Source organism: Nyctereutes procyonoides, unplaced genomic scaffold (assembly GCF_905146905.1).
Source record: "Nyctereutes procyonoides isolate TBG_1078 unplaced genomic scaffold, NYPRO_anot_genome, whole genome shotgun sequence".
Classification (NCBI taxonomy): Eukaryota; Metazoa; Chordata; class Mammalia; order Carnivora; family Canidae; genus Nyctereutes; species Nyctereutes procyonoides.
The window spans coordinates 5,388,675-5,402,366 of record NW_026575041.1 but is presented as its reverse complement, the minus strand read 5'-3'; the positions used below and the strand labels follow the sequence as shown (position 1 = coordinate 5,402,366).

Sequence of the window (13,692 nt, the reverse complement as noted above, 5' to 3'; positions counted from 1 at the left end):
GCAGAGACATAGGCAGAAGGAGAAGCAGGCTCCCTGTGGGGAACCCAATGCAGAACTCGATCTCAGGACCCCGGGATTACGACCTGAGCCAAAGGCAGACACTCAACAACTGAGCCACCCAGGTGCCTCTCTGTTTTTTAAATAATATTTCTGTGAACATCTTTATGTACATTTATACAAGTGTCTTGATTATTGCTTTATATGCATTTAAACAGATTTCCTAGTTGGGGAAGAAGAAAAGGAAAAGAGGAAAGAGATGTAAAGGAGTCCTGAGTTATCATAGGAGGCAGAAGGGCAATGAGCAAGGGATGGGAACATTCAGTAGAGCAGATTTCCCTTACATTTATGCTCACCATAACAGCCATATTTCAGGCCCACTTGCATGAGGTTTAAAAAAAAGGTAGAGTAAGTGAAAAGTAAAAGAAAAACATTTTAAAAATATGTGTGTGTGCATAAAGAGAGAGAAAAAAAACGAGTGTGGAGGATAAACAGCAAACAACTGGTCATAAGAAACTTTCCACGAGGCCACAGGTGTGGGTTGAGGGTGAGGTGATGCAGAAGTTGGTAACATGGACCTATGCAGATCAATTATGCCTCATGGGCCTGCTTGGGCCAAGTCTGATTTTTACATTTCATTTTGTAATGTAATGCTGAACAGAGTGATTACTGGTGCTCTTCATTTTCTTTTTCTGCTTTTTTGTATTTTCTACAAAAAAATATTTTTCCTCACAATATTTTGAAAAGCTGAACTATTTAAGTACTTCCCCAAGTCTAAACTATGTATTTCATGAAGAATTCACCAGTTTCTCCCAGGCTTATTGTGCCTGGCATATTGAAAGTAATATCAACTGATTGAAAATAACCAATCAATATCTGGTGGCTGATTCAAAATTTTCCATGGTAAGAAATTACCTTCTAATAAGAAAATTAGTTTCCACAAAGGAAACCCATATGAATATAATATCAATTTTAAAAATACAACATAGCATAATGAAAGTTCTTAGAAAACAGTGCCAATTCATTAACCCTTGGCTTGGTAAAATTGATGAAAATTTCACAGAAGAGATAATAATTCCAGGTGCCTTAAAGGGTGAATAGGAGTTAGACAAGTTCAGGGAACAATATTTAAGAAAGAGAGACACAAATGTGCAAAAGCAAGAAAGAACATACCATGCCTAGGAAACCATGACAAGTAACTTTTATTACTTCTAGGGGACAAGTTGTATCAGAAGACACATACAGCTACTCTGATAAGTGGAACTAATATAAACATGGACAATATGCCCATGGTCTCCCTACCAAACTGCACAATTTGAACTCTTCCAGAAAGAGCAAATAGGAGCAAATGATGTAGAAGAATGACAAAGAGACAGCTTTAAGGTAAGCCATAGACTAGATGTGGTAGGAAAGACACAAATAAGATATGACTACAATAATCCAACTAAGTGATAATGAAGGACTGAACTAATGGCTGTGAAATGGGAAAGAGAAAAGAGAAGGCATGAGTGACTAATGTTTTCTATGATGAAAGAATATCTTCCCAACTGATTATACAAAAGGCAACCAAAAATACGCAAATTTGCTGAAAAACTAATAAAATGTCAAAATTGTTCAGCAAGTTACCCATTTTCTTTCCATAGAAAAAAGGAGTACATAAATTTAAATATGCAGGGCCATCATCATAAATATTCCCAAAACAGATTTTTCATTATAAATAAATAAGGTGCTTATCATGGTTGTTGACACATAGTAAGTGCCAATAAATATGACCAATTATGTTAATATTGTTTTTAATATTATCAAAAAGGCCACAAAAGGAAGTAATTTTTCTCTAGAAATCTGTATATTCAGGCAGCCCAGGTGGCTCAGCAGTTTAGCACCACCTCTGGCCCAGAGCATGATCCTGGAGACGGGGATCGAGTCCCACATCAGGCTCCCAGGATGGAGCCTGCTTCTCCCTCTGTCTGTGTCTCTGCCTCTCTCTTCTCTGTGTCTCTCATGAATAAATAAATAAAATCTTAAAAAAAAAAAAAAGAAATCTGTATATTCTTTAATAAGTAGTAGTTCCTCTTTAAAACCTTCTTATTAAATTTTTAAGTATAGCCAACATATGTTAAATTAATTTCAGGTGTAGAACACTGTGATTCAACAATTTTATACATTACTAAAATGCTTACCATGATAAGTGTATTACAATAGTATTAACTACATTCCCTATGCTGTATACCTTCTTAAAATCTTTTCATGAGTTCTCAGAATTTAAATCTTCCCTGCTGCCTAGAGCATAAATAATTTCATTAGATCTGTTGAAAAAGTCATTAAATAAAAGAAGTACACAAAACTATTCAGCAGTGGTAGAGAGGTCACCAACGAAGATTTTAAACATGTCTGTGCAGAGTAGGGCTCATCATTTGAAACAAATAATTTTATCTTCTTACTTCCTGCCACAATATTGAATTCTTTCTTGGCCGTCAGTTCCAGACCCTAATAACACACTCGAAAACACATCACTAAGACTGCCACTTGCCAAGTTTTGGTATACTATCAAAGAACATCACAATTATCCAGAAAGGCTATTATTAAAACAATCCTCCTTTTCTAACTACAAATGTCTGTGTAAAGCCCAATTTTCTTTATACACTTCAACTGAAATAACATATTACAACGGATTAAATGCAGAAGCAGATAGGAGAATTCAGTTGACTTCTATTGAGTCAGACACTAGAGATCTCCAAAAATGTAAAGCAATGCCACTCCTATCACTAAATTTTGTTTTGGTTATTTTTTCATAAAAATGTTATTTATAATATTGATGTAGTTTTTGAATGTTGATGAGGTTCAGGGCCAACTGCCAAAAAAATAATTATTTTTAAAAATATTTTTATTTACTTGAGGGAGAAAGAAAAAGAAAAACAGAGCATGAAAGAAAGAGAGAGAGCACAAGAGCAGAGAGGAGAGGTAGAGAGAGGGAGAAGTGGGCTCCCCACTCAATAGGGAACCCATGGATGCAGGGCTCCATCCCAGAACCCTGGGATCGTGACCTGAGCCAAAGACAGACGTTTAACCTACTGAACCACCTAGCGCCCCCAAGAAATAATTCTTGAATGTCTTTGGTGCAAAAACAAAAGGTGATTTTATTAAAGCAAGATGACAGGACTCATGGGCAGAAAGAGCTGCTGCCCTGGGTTTGTGAGGGGCAATTGATTATCTACTTTGGGGTTGAGGTAAGTAAAGATAAATTCCAAAGGATTTTCATATGCTAAAGGAGACTCGCAGGATACCAGAGACCTAGCTATTGTCACATTAAAGTTTTTTATCCCTCTAACAAGGCTTAACTTTAAGACAGTTGAGAGCCTCCTAGAAGAACCGTATATTGGCCTGCCTCAAGTATTTGTCAATAGGCTGCAGGTTATAAGGACATTTAATTTTATCTACATTTCCTTCTACCTTTGTTTCCCACATCATGAATATTTATTATTTTTAAATGAAATAAAACATAACTTAAAAAATTTTTTTTCTTAGCTTCCATTTCTAATATACTAGATAAATATCAATAGATAAAATTGACATATAAATAAAAGCTCTTTGGGGATCTCAATTTTTAAGGGGCAAAAGGGGTCCTGAAAACAAAAAGTTTGAGAACAAGAGAGAAAAGCACTAGCCTAACACACTACATACAGTCTGCCACAGGATCAAGCCAATCTTCTATTCAAAAAGCCAGAATTACGAAGTAAGGGAGGGGGAATCTCCTTTAGCAAAATTCCCTTAATGCCGTGTCTCAAAGATTGCCACTTAGGGGGACAGTAGTGAGAAAGCCTGAAGGGAATAGCTCATTAGTCTTTTTCATGCCCCTTAACTGTGGTATGGGAGGACAAAAAGAAAGGATAAGACTATAAAAACTACAGATGCAGCCTCAGAATCCTGGGCTTTGGGACGATAATAAGGATCCAATGGATGGTACATGTGTGTAAGAGATGTTTCAAGAATTCAAACACTTGTGCAGAGAAGGGACTGATAAGGAGTGAATCTCCTGTTCTGGCAGTTTGGCCTAAGAACAAACTACTTGGTCATAATGGTGCAATAACCTCCAGAAATAAAGTCTAGTCTTTTTAGCCTGAAACAGCTGGGAGTGGAGCACAAGGCAACCATTGCTACCTAAGGGTGAGGGGAGAACATAGATGGGAAGGAGTCAGAGAGTCCCAAATATTCTAGGTATGAGTTCTACCCAAGTCAGATACCTGAACTAGCATGCTCAGAATTTTTAAAATTTTTAATTAATTAAAAAAAAAAACTTGCAGCTATGGTTAGAAAAATAAGCTGATATGTTTATTTCTAATATGGACAAATATTGATTGGTATAAATAACCTACAAAAAAAAAAAAGTTCCATGAAGTCCCCAATTAAGTTTTCAGAGTATACTCTGAAACAGGTTCCCAAATCAACCTGTTTAAAAACTGGTCTATAGGATATCCTATTGTCTGTAGGATAAAATTGAAACTAAGATATCTTGTAAGAGCTTTTTTGTTTTTAGGTTTTGTTTTTTTTTTTTTTTAAAGATCTATGTATTCATTTGTAAGAGAGTATGTGGGTACACTTACAAGAGAAGGGATGAAGCAGAAATCTCCAGCAGACTCCCTGCCCAGCTCAGAGCCCTATGGGAGGGCTTGAGCCCAGGACCCCGAGATCATGGCCTGAGCCAAAATCAATATGCTTAACTGACTGAGCCACCCAGGTGTCCCCACCTTTTTTTTTTTTTTTAAGTATAATCACTAAACCCAAGGTGGGGCTGGAACTCATGACCCTGAGATTAAGACATATGCTCTTCCAACTGAGCTAGCCAGGTGCCCAAGAGCTTTAATAATCTGTCCCTGGGGGATCCCTAGGTGGCTCAGCGGTTTAGTGCCTGCCTTCGGCACAGGGCGTGATCCTAGAGCCCAAGGATCGAGTCCCACATCGGGCTCCCTGCAGGGAGCCTGCTCCCTCTGCCTGTGTCTCTCTCTGCCTCTCCCTCTCTCTCTCTGTGTCTCTCATGAATAAATAAAATCTTTAAAAAATAATAATAATAATCTGTCCCTAAATCACTTCGCAGTACCACCATGTGTTCTTTGTACAACCATATTGGATCATCTGTTCCCCAGAAAAGCTTAGCACTTTCATCACATATGGATTTGAACATACCATCCCCTACTTTCGGTACATAAATATAATAATTAAATACATCAAATGTTACTGAATGCCTACTTGGCTAGGTACTTGAGCTAGACATTGGCAAAATTCTACCCATCATTTAAAACCATCTAAACTGTTATTTCCTCAGTGAAGCCTTAATAAGACAGCAGGAAATCACTTAGACATCCTAACAGAGTTAGGTGCTTACTCCCCAGGTGCCAATATTACTTTGTTGTTCGTTTTTTTTTCTCTTCACTAATTGATGGGAGAACAGAGGACTAACTGAAGACAAAGTACAGCCCAGGCCCGCACATTGACAAGTCCTTGAAACAGGCAAAGAGACATTCCTCTACGGACTCAACTACCTCGATGTTAATACTTTGCTAATGGAAAAAGGCAATCTTAGCCCAACCCCCAGGATCCTGGAAGTCTACTTTAACATATAAAAATTCCTTTAGAAATTTCCTTTATCTCTACCTCCCAAGATACATGTTGCCAATCATCCCCCAAGCAAATGGCCCATCGATATACATCTGAAGGGTCTCATGACTAATGTTTTGTTAGATGGTAATAAGTGACCTTTTCTCAATAATAGCTAGCCCCCTCAAGGTCCTAGAAATCTTGCTTCCTAAATTCCTTAGAGAGTACACTATCCTCAAACCCCTCTCAACTCACAGGTATATAATCAACCACCCCTCACAGGCCCAGGGCAGCAGCTCTTCCTGGCCATGGGTCCTGTCCCTGTGCTTTAACAAAACCACCATTTTGCACCAAAGATGTCTCAAGAATTCCTTCTTAGTCAATGGCCCCAGACCTTACCCCACCAAACCTCACCTATATTCCAAAACTTCATCACTAATCTCTGATCTTTCTAGTTGTAAAGGATGATGACCCTTAATGCCAATTCCGAAGGCATACCATATACCTTGTGCATAGTAGGTGCTCTGAATAGAATTGTGTAGGAGAGAATCAATTTACAACTGGACTGGGAAAGCTCTATCTAGATATCTGGCTTTTGGAAAATATCAATTAGATTTATTTATGATGTGCTGTTTAAAACCCAGAACTCCCCTGGTAACATATAAACCAGTGTGTTTACTGACAGGTTTTCACCTGATGGAAATGGTCAGCCAGATATGTATTTTCTAGCTTGACTACATGACCAGAGCAACATAAAAATACCCCACCATGAACTGTCTTGAACTCTCCACAACCCAAGATTTATCACACTGATCATGGTTAGTCAATTCTGGGATAAAAATGTACCTGTGTACAAATTAGGATTCTAGACAGTTTCTCTGATGTCCCCCACATGCTTAATGCTCGTCCACTCTCTTTCTCTTGCTACACCACATCCTTTACCTTCTAAATAAAAGCCTTAGGCGAATATACTCTATGGAGACTCATGAGTCCTTTCAAATACCCAAACTTGTGAAATTTTTTACAATACTATTTTCTGTACACTTTCATGAATGTAAAAATAAGCCATATGGCCCAGCTCATATCTTTGTCAATCTTAATAAAACAAAGATTTCTACATTTTATACTGCTTTATAATCTACAAATACTTTCACACATACAACATTAAATTCCCAAAGTAACCCTGTTAAGGAGTAGACTAGAGAAACCCAGACTCAAAAGATTAAATGACTTAACCACCTTTGCTCAACCAATAAGAGGCAGAACTAGACTCAAGCCCAAGGTCCATCAGTTAAACTAGGCTGCCTCCCAAGTCTGCAGCAATTACATGCCTATGCTATTACTTGAGGACTTAACATAATATCTCTATATCTTGATGAGGCTTATTGAAATAAGTTACAAAGGCATCTATATCCATCTATCTAGTAAATAGGTTAATAATACAGCATAATGTTGGTATCAAGAGGTTGAACATACTCATTCCTTCACTCCACAACTATGTGAGCACCAAGGAAGAGTTTAGTTGTAGCAAAAAATGAGAAATTTAAAGCAGAAAATGAGTACTTTTTCAGTTCATGGATGAAAGGGAAGTTTGAATTTAACTGCAAAATCTAATATTCTAAATTCCTAAGAAAACCATCACCCAACATTTTATATGGTACTTTAGAGTACATAAGGTCATTAATTTGTCTAACTTGATCCTCAAAACCAACCTATACGGTATTTTTAATCAAATTTGACAGCCAACAAAAGTGAAATCAAAATTAAGCAGTTTGTCCTAATATATACAAGATCACACAGCTTGAACAAGGCAAAGTCAGGATTCAAATGCAAGGATACTTATAACCTGTTTTCTTACTGTTTTATAAACTATTTCTTTTATTCTTAGATTAATTTAGATTGAAATATCCTATTTCATTTCTTTTAATCCACAAAATGAGGGGTCCCTGGGTGACGCAGTCAGTTAACCATTCAACCCTTGGTTTTGATTCAGGTCGTGATTGTGGGGTTGTGCGATGGAGCCCATGTTGGGCTCCAAACTCAGGAAAGAGTGTGCTCAAGTTTCTCTCTCCTTCTATTCCTCCCTGCCTTCACTCTCTCTCTCTAAAGTGGATGAATGAGGGATGCCTGGGTGGCTCAGCTGGCTGGATGTCTGCCTTCAGCTCAGGTCATGATCCTGGGGTCCTGGGATCAAGCCCACATGGGGCTCCCCTCTCAGCAGGGGAGCCTACTTCTCCCTCTCCCTCTGCCTCTCCCCTCCACTGATGCACGCTCTCTCAAATAGATAAATAAAATCTTTTTTAAAAATTCAAAATTAAAAATAAAGTGGATGAATGAATCTTTAAAAAAATCCACAAAATGAAATTAAGTAAAACATTCTTATCATAACTATTAACAATTTAGAATTTAAAGTGAAACAAAATACTTTAAATGTCTTATGACTTTATTCTCTAATTGAAGGTTATACATATGTTTCTAAAATATTTATTGATTTACATATTTTTAACCACCTGGTAATTTCAGTTTTCTGAAAAATGAAATAAAATTAATTCATTTCTTTTAGTCAGCTTCCAAGTCAACATAATGAAAACAAATCGAGATATGTATTTTCTAAACATGAAATGCTGAGTTGTCGAGTTGTTTTTGAAAATGTATAGTTATTAATGTTTTGCAGTATCTCATTAACAGTGTGAACAACTTGCTTCAATAGAATACATTAAGCAAAATATAAGTTTATGAATTTATTTCATTTAAGTTAAAGTCTTGAACAGTGTTTAATTTAAATCAAATTCATAAGCAGTAAGGAAAAAATTAAAGACTATAAAATATACGTTTTTTAATTTTTGAATTCCCAAATCTCTCAAATGAACTGTTCTAGGGGCCCCTGGGTGGCTCAGTCAGTTAGGCATCAGACTTAATCAAGAGATTTTGGCTCAGGTCATGATCTCAGGGAAGTGAGATCGAGTCCATGCATCCCACTGGATGTGGAGCTTGCTTTAGATTCTCACTCTCTCTTTCCCTCACCACCCCCTTCCACCAAAAAGAACTGTTCTAGTTCTACCCAAATAACTTTGGGCCGATTTCCACTGGAACAAGACTTTTATTTTCCATTGTATTATTGCCCAAGTGTCAGCTTTTAAAGGTCTGAAAAAAAATGCTTTAAAGAAAACCAGAGAAAATGAGATAGGTCAGCCAAGACAAGTGTCCTATGTAGCAAACAAAGGTTTCTCTATGATCCAACTAAAACAGCAATGCTCTTACACCCACACACATATATAACTGGAATATTTTCACAGTCTTTTCCATTAACCTTTAATCTAAATACAGACTTTATTTTAAAGTTAACTTTTATTTTACTTAAAAAAAGAACGAGAATGAATTAGTGAATAAAAATCACACAAATTTGATAACAAAAGAAAATGAATAAGCAGAAGAATACTAACATCTATTGAGTTTATATGTCTGGAATCATACAAGTGACATTACTTACATAATCTTTCTAACATAAAATATCACCTATGAGCTGGGTGTTATCATTCTTCTTTTCTTTTTAAGATCTTGCTTATTTATTTGAGAGAAAGAGAGCAAGCATGAGTAGGGTAAGGGACAGAGAGAGAAGCAGGCTCCCCACTGAACAGGGAGCCAGATACAGGCCTTGATCCCAGGACCCTGAGACCATGACCTGAGCAGACACCAACCGACTAAGCCATCCAGGCACTCCTGGCTCTTATCATTCATATTTTATGTATCAGTAAATTGAGCCACAGCAAGATTAAGGAAATTTGCCTAGTGTCATATAGTTCCCAAGTCGGAATATCTACATTCAGTCTTATGTCATTTTTCTTTAACAAGCTGTGTTCCTACCACAACATGCAAAAAGAAAAGGCAAAAGTAAAGAGAATAAGAGACACAATCATGAGTGCTGGTCTGTAGTAATAAATCTTAAGAGACAAATAAGCCATGTAATTCTGGAAACTATACTAGACTCATCTGAACCACTATAAAACTTTTCATTTGTGATCCGTATTACTAAAAAAAGATAATGTCTTAAGACAATTCTTTCACTAAAACAAATCAGTTGGGATGCCTGGGTGGCTCAGCGGTTGAGCTTCTGCCTTTGGCTCAGGGCATGATCCCACATCGGGCTCTGTGCTAAGAGCCTGCCTCTCCCTCTGTCTGTGTCTCTGCCTCTCTCTCTGTGTCTCTCATGAATAAATAAATAAAATATTAAAAAATAAATAAATAAAACAAATCAGTTATCTTTTCTGCTAGTCACCTTTTTCACATTTTAAGTCTATACCTTACCTAGTATAAAACCTATTGGGAAAAAATCCATCATACAACACTGCAAAGTACTATTTATGTAATAGGTATTTAGTAGATATTTGTTGGTTTAATACTTTGTATATTCACAATACCTTGAAACCAGTTAACTACTTGAACAGTTAATGATGTGATGATCAGCCTTCAGTGGTATCAGACTACAAAAGTCCTAGTTTTAGGGATGCCTAAACCTGGCTCAGTTGGAAGAGCATGCAACTTTTGATCTTGCAGTTTTAAGTTCAAGCCCCATGATGGGTGTAGAGATTATTTAAATTAAACTTTAAAAAAATTTTTCTGGTTTTGTAGTTAAGTTTGGAAAAAGGTTCTGGTTTAATTGATCATGATCAAGACACACTACTGGTTATCTGAGTTGATTAATCATTTCTCTAGAATCTCCACTGATAATGGCTTCAAAATGACAACCAGGCAAAAATAAATCTTTTTTACTCTATAGATCACAATGGGCAGGATATGCCAAGCAATTTCTCATTGGTTTAACTAACATTTATTGAGAACTTACCTATATTAGATACTGTGCTAAGTGCTATGGATACTGAGTTAAAGCTAAAAGTTTAACTTGAGGCATTGTCAATATAGTGGAGAATATAGATATATATGTAAATAATTATAATACTATGTAAAATTTATACATATCATTCATTCAATAAATATTTATTGAAAGTCTCACTTAGTAAACACTGTAACAAGCCCTAGGGCCCCTCTCTCATTGACTTTACAATCTAACATAGCCTCAAAGACTTACCAAGTCTACAGAAAAATGAACTAATCATCAAAAATGACAATAACACATACAGAAACATGCAGCCATAAAGGAAGAACAGCAAAACAAGCAACAGAAACAGACAAGCAGGGACACTTAGGTGGCTCAGTGGTTCAGCATCTACCTTTGGCTCAGGTCGTGATCCTAAGATCCTGGGATTGAGTCCCACATCAGGCTCCCCATAGGGAGCCTGCCTCTCCCTCTGCCTATGTCTCTGCCTCTGTGTCTCTCATGAATAAGTAAATAAAATCCTTAAAACAAACAAACAAAAAAAAGAAACAGACAAGCAAAAATGAAAGATACTGAAATTAGTGGATACAGAATATTAAATATATTCAATATGTTTAAGGAAATAAAGCAACAAGAAGTAACCAAAGAATAAAAAATTATCAGAAATTGTGAGGTAGATTTGAAAAAGAAACCACCTTTAGAAATGAAAAATATAATAATTAAAAATACTAAAGAGAAAAAACTGAATGTAAAAGAAAAAAATAATAAAAGGCTGAATTAACCAAGTAAAGAGAGATGAGAGAGAATAAAGCAGTACATTCTGGATCTGAAAGAATAATGTATGCAAACACAGGGAACTATGAAGCTGCATTCTGTGTTCGAGGAAATAAAAGCTGAATTATATTGCTGAAGTATAAAGTGCAAGTGTTTAGAAAGGCAAAAGATTACATCAGAAAAGTCATCAAGGGTCAGTTTGTGAAAGTCTTTATCCATTATACTTCTCAACTCTGTATTTCACATGTGCCAATATTGAAGTTCTTATCTTATATAATATACATTTTTATATGTACATATATTTAATAGTATTTCTAGTTTTGAAATGTATAAACTGTTAGCTAAAATAAAATAAATACTACTGAGCAGTATGGCAGACACCCCAAAAATCCTCTCATTACAAATACCTAGATATTCTGGATGAAGTTTAATAATATATTTTTCAATGCACAGCTCAACTCCCAAAAGACTTAAGGCAATTCCCAGAGGGAAAAATTGAGAACTGTAAATCAATATGGTGGCTAGCTAGGTTATGACTGTCCTACAGAGAAAAAGAGGTAGGGCAGTGAATTGCCTGTCTCATTAATCATAGGAAGTAGAGTTTCAAATGCTCACACAGGAATAGGAGATAAGCCACTGGACCATTGAAGCATGGGAACAGCATCTGAGATCAACTATACGAAATGCTTGAGGGACTACCTACTCAGTAGTTAAGTGAAACAGAAAAGTAACCACCCCTACCAGAGAAAAACAGTAGGAAAACTGTTCCATAGTGACCTGGTTTAAGGGTAAAAAGCAAATAAAACAATAAATACTATTATCTCACTTGGAAGTATAAACACAAGGTTACTTACAAGCATATTCTAAAGCAGCCACCAGGAGGCGCTGGGGCGGCTCAGTAGATTAGCAACTTTGGCTGAGATTTCTATCTCAGGGTGGTGAGATCAGCAGAGCATCCACTCTCTGCTCAGCTGGAGTAGCATTGTCCCTCTCCCTCCTCCTCTGCCACTCACCCTGCCTATGTACACTCTAACATAAATAAGTAAAATCTTAAAAAAAAAAAATAGGGGCTCCTGGGTGGCACAGTCAGTTGGTCACCTAACTGGTTAACTTGATTTCGGCTCAGATTGTGATCTTGGGGGCATGGGATCCAGCCAGTGGTGGGGCTCTGTGCTCCATGTGGAGCCTGTGTGAAGACTCTTTCCCTCTGCTCCTCTCCACCACCCCTCCTGCCCCTGCTCACTTTCTCTCCTTCTAAAATAAATAAATCTTAAACAAAAAAGTAGTAAGTGGCCAGCAGCATCCTCACCTCTAGTATCCAAGCCCTTGTGTAACTCCCTCCCTTTGTGACTTGTTTCTAACCAACAGGATACAGCAAGCTGACAAGATACACATAATTACATGTATGTGGTAACATTACATGAGACTGTAGCATCCATCTTGCTGGAGTCTCTTACTCCCTTGCTGGTATTGAAGAAGCAAGCTACCACACTGTTGGGTTGCCTATTTTGGAGGGTCTTATGCAGCAAGGAACTAAGGGCAGACTCCAGAAGCTAATAGCCTCCATCCAAAAAAGCCAGCACAAAACTGAAGCCTTAATCCTACAACCACAGGGAACCAAATTCTGCTAGTGAAGTCTTCCCTATTCAAGCTTCAGATGAGACCACAGCCACAGCTAACAACTTAGCTGCAACCTTGTGAGACTCTAAGCAAATGACCCAGCTAAGCCAGGCCCACACTCCTAACCCATAAAAATGTGAGATTATGTGTATTACTTCAAGCTACTACATTTGTGGAAATGTGTTATGCAGCAAAGACTAATACAAGGTGGAACTACATACTGAATAATGATAGCATGTAAGTTAGAAGGAGCATATACAAAGCTAAAGTAGCTTCTCTGAATTACCTAGAAGGAGAGAAGAAATAAGTTTGGATTTTAAGTCACACATGTATTCAAAAAATATTTAAATAAACACCAGAAAAAAGAACTAGAGCAAACCTATAGTTTCCAAACCAGTAGAGTGTAGAAGAGAATAAAAAAAATCTATCATTGCTACAAGAAGGCAAGAAATATAAGAGATGCAGAATAAAAAGCATTAAAAACGGAAGGAAATAAATAAAAATGTATCAGTAATCAAATCAGTATTCACAGAAAGAGAAAATGAGACTTAATTTTTAAAATAAGAGAAACAGCTACCTGCTATTTACAAGATAAACATCTTAAACATAAGGGAACATATTAGCTGACAGTAAAAGCCTGGGGGGAGAATGCCAGGCAAAAGAAACAAAATAGATTTTAAAGCATAAATTCAATATATAACTTAAATTTCAGGTCATTTTTAGAACTAGTGCCATGTTTTGCCCAATCTCTTTAAAGAAGCAAAGCATTTATTGATGTTACACATGGCTTTGTACTAGTCTTACAGCTGGTAGAGCAATGTTCTGAAAATATTTACACAGCATGGTTACTAAGTAATAAAGACTTCTAACAGACA

The 13,692-nt window shown here is 36.8% G+C and overlaps 1 protein-coding gene across 3 annotated transcripts in view; it reads right to left on the bottom strand.

Moving 5' to 3' along the window:
- The window catches only part of ACER3 (alkaline ceramidase 3), a 162,963-nt gene that overhangs the window by 138,418 nt on the left and 10,853 nt on the right, over positions 1 to 13,692 (bottom strand). The gene's annotated exons all lie outside the window — the stretch shown is intronic.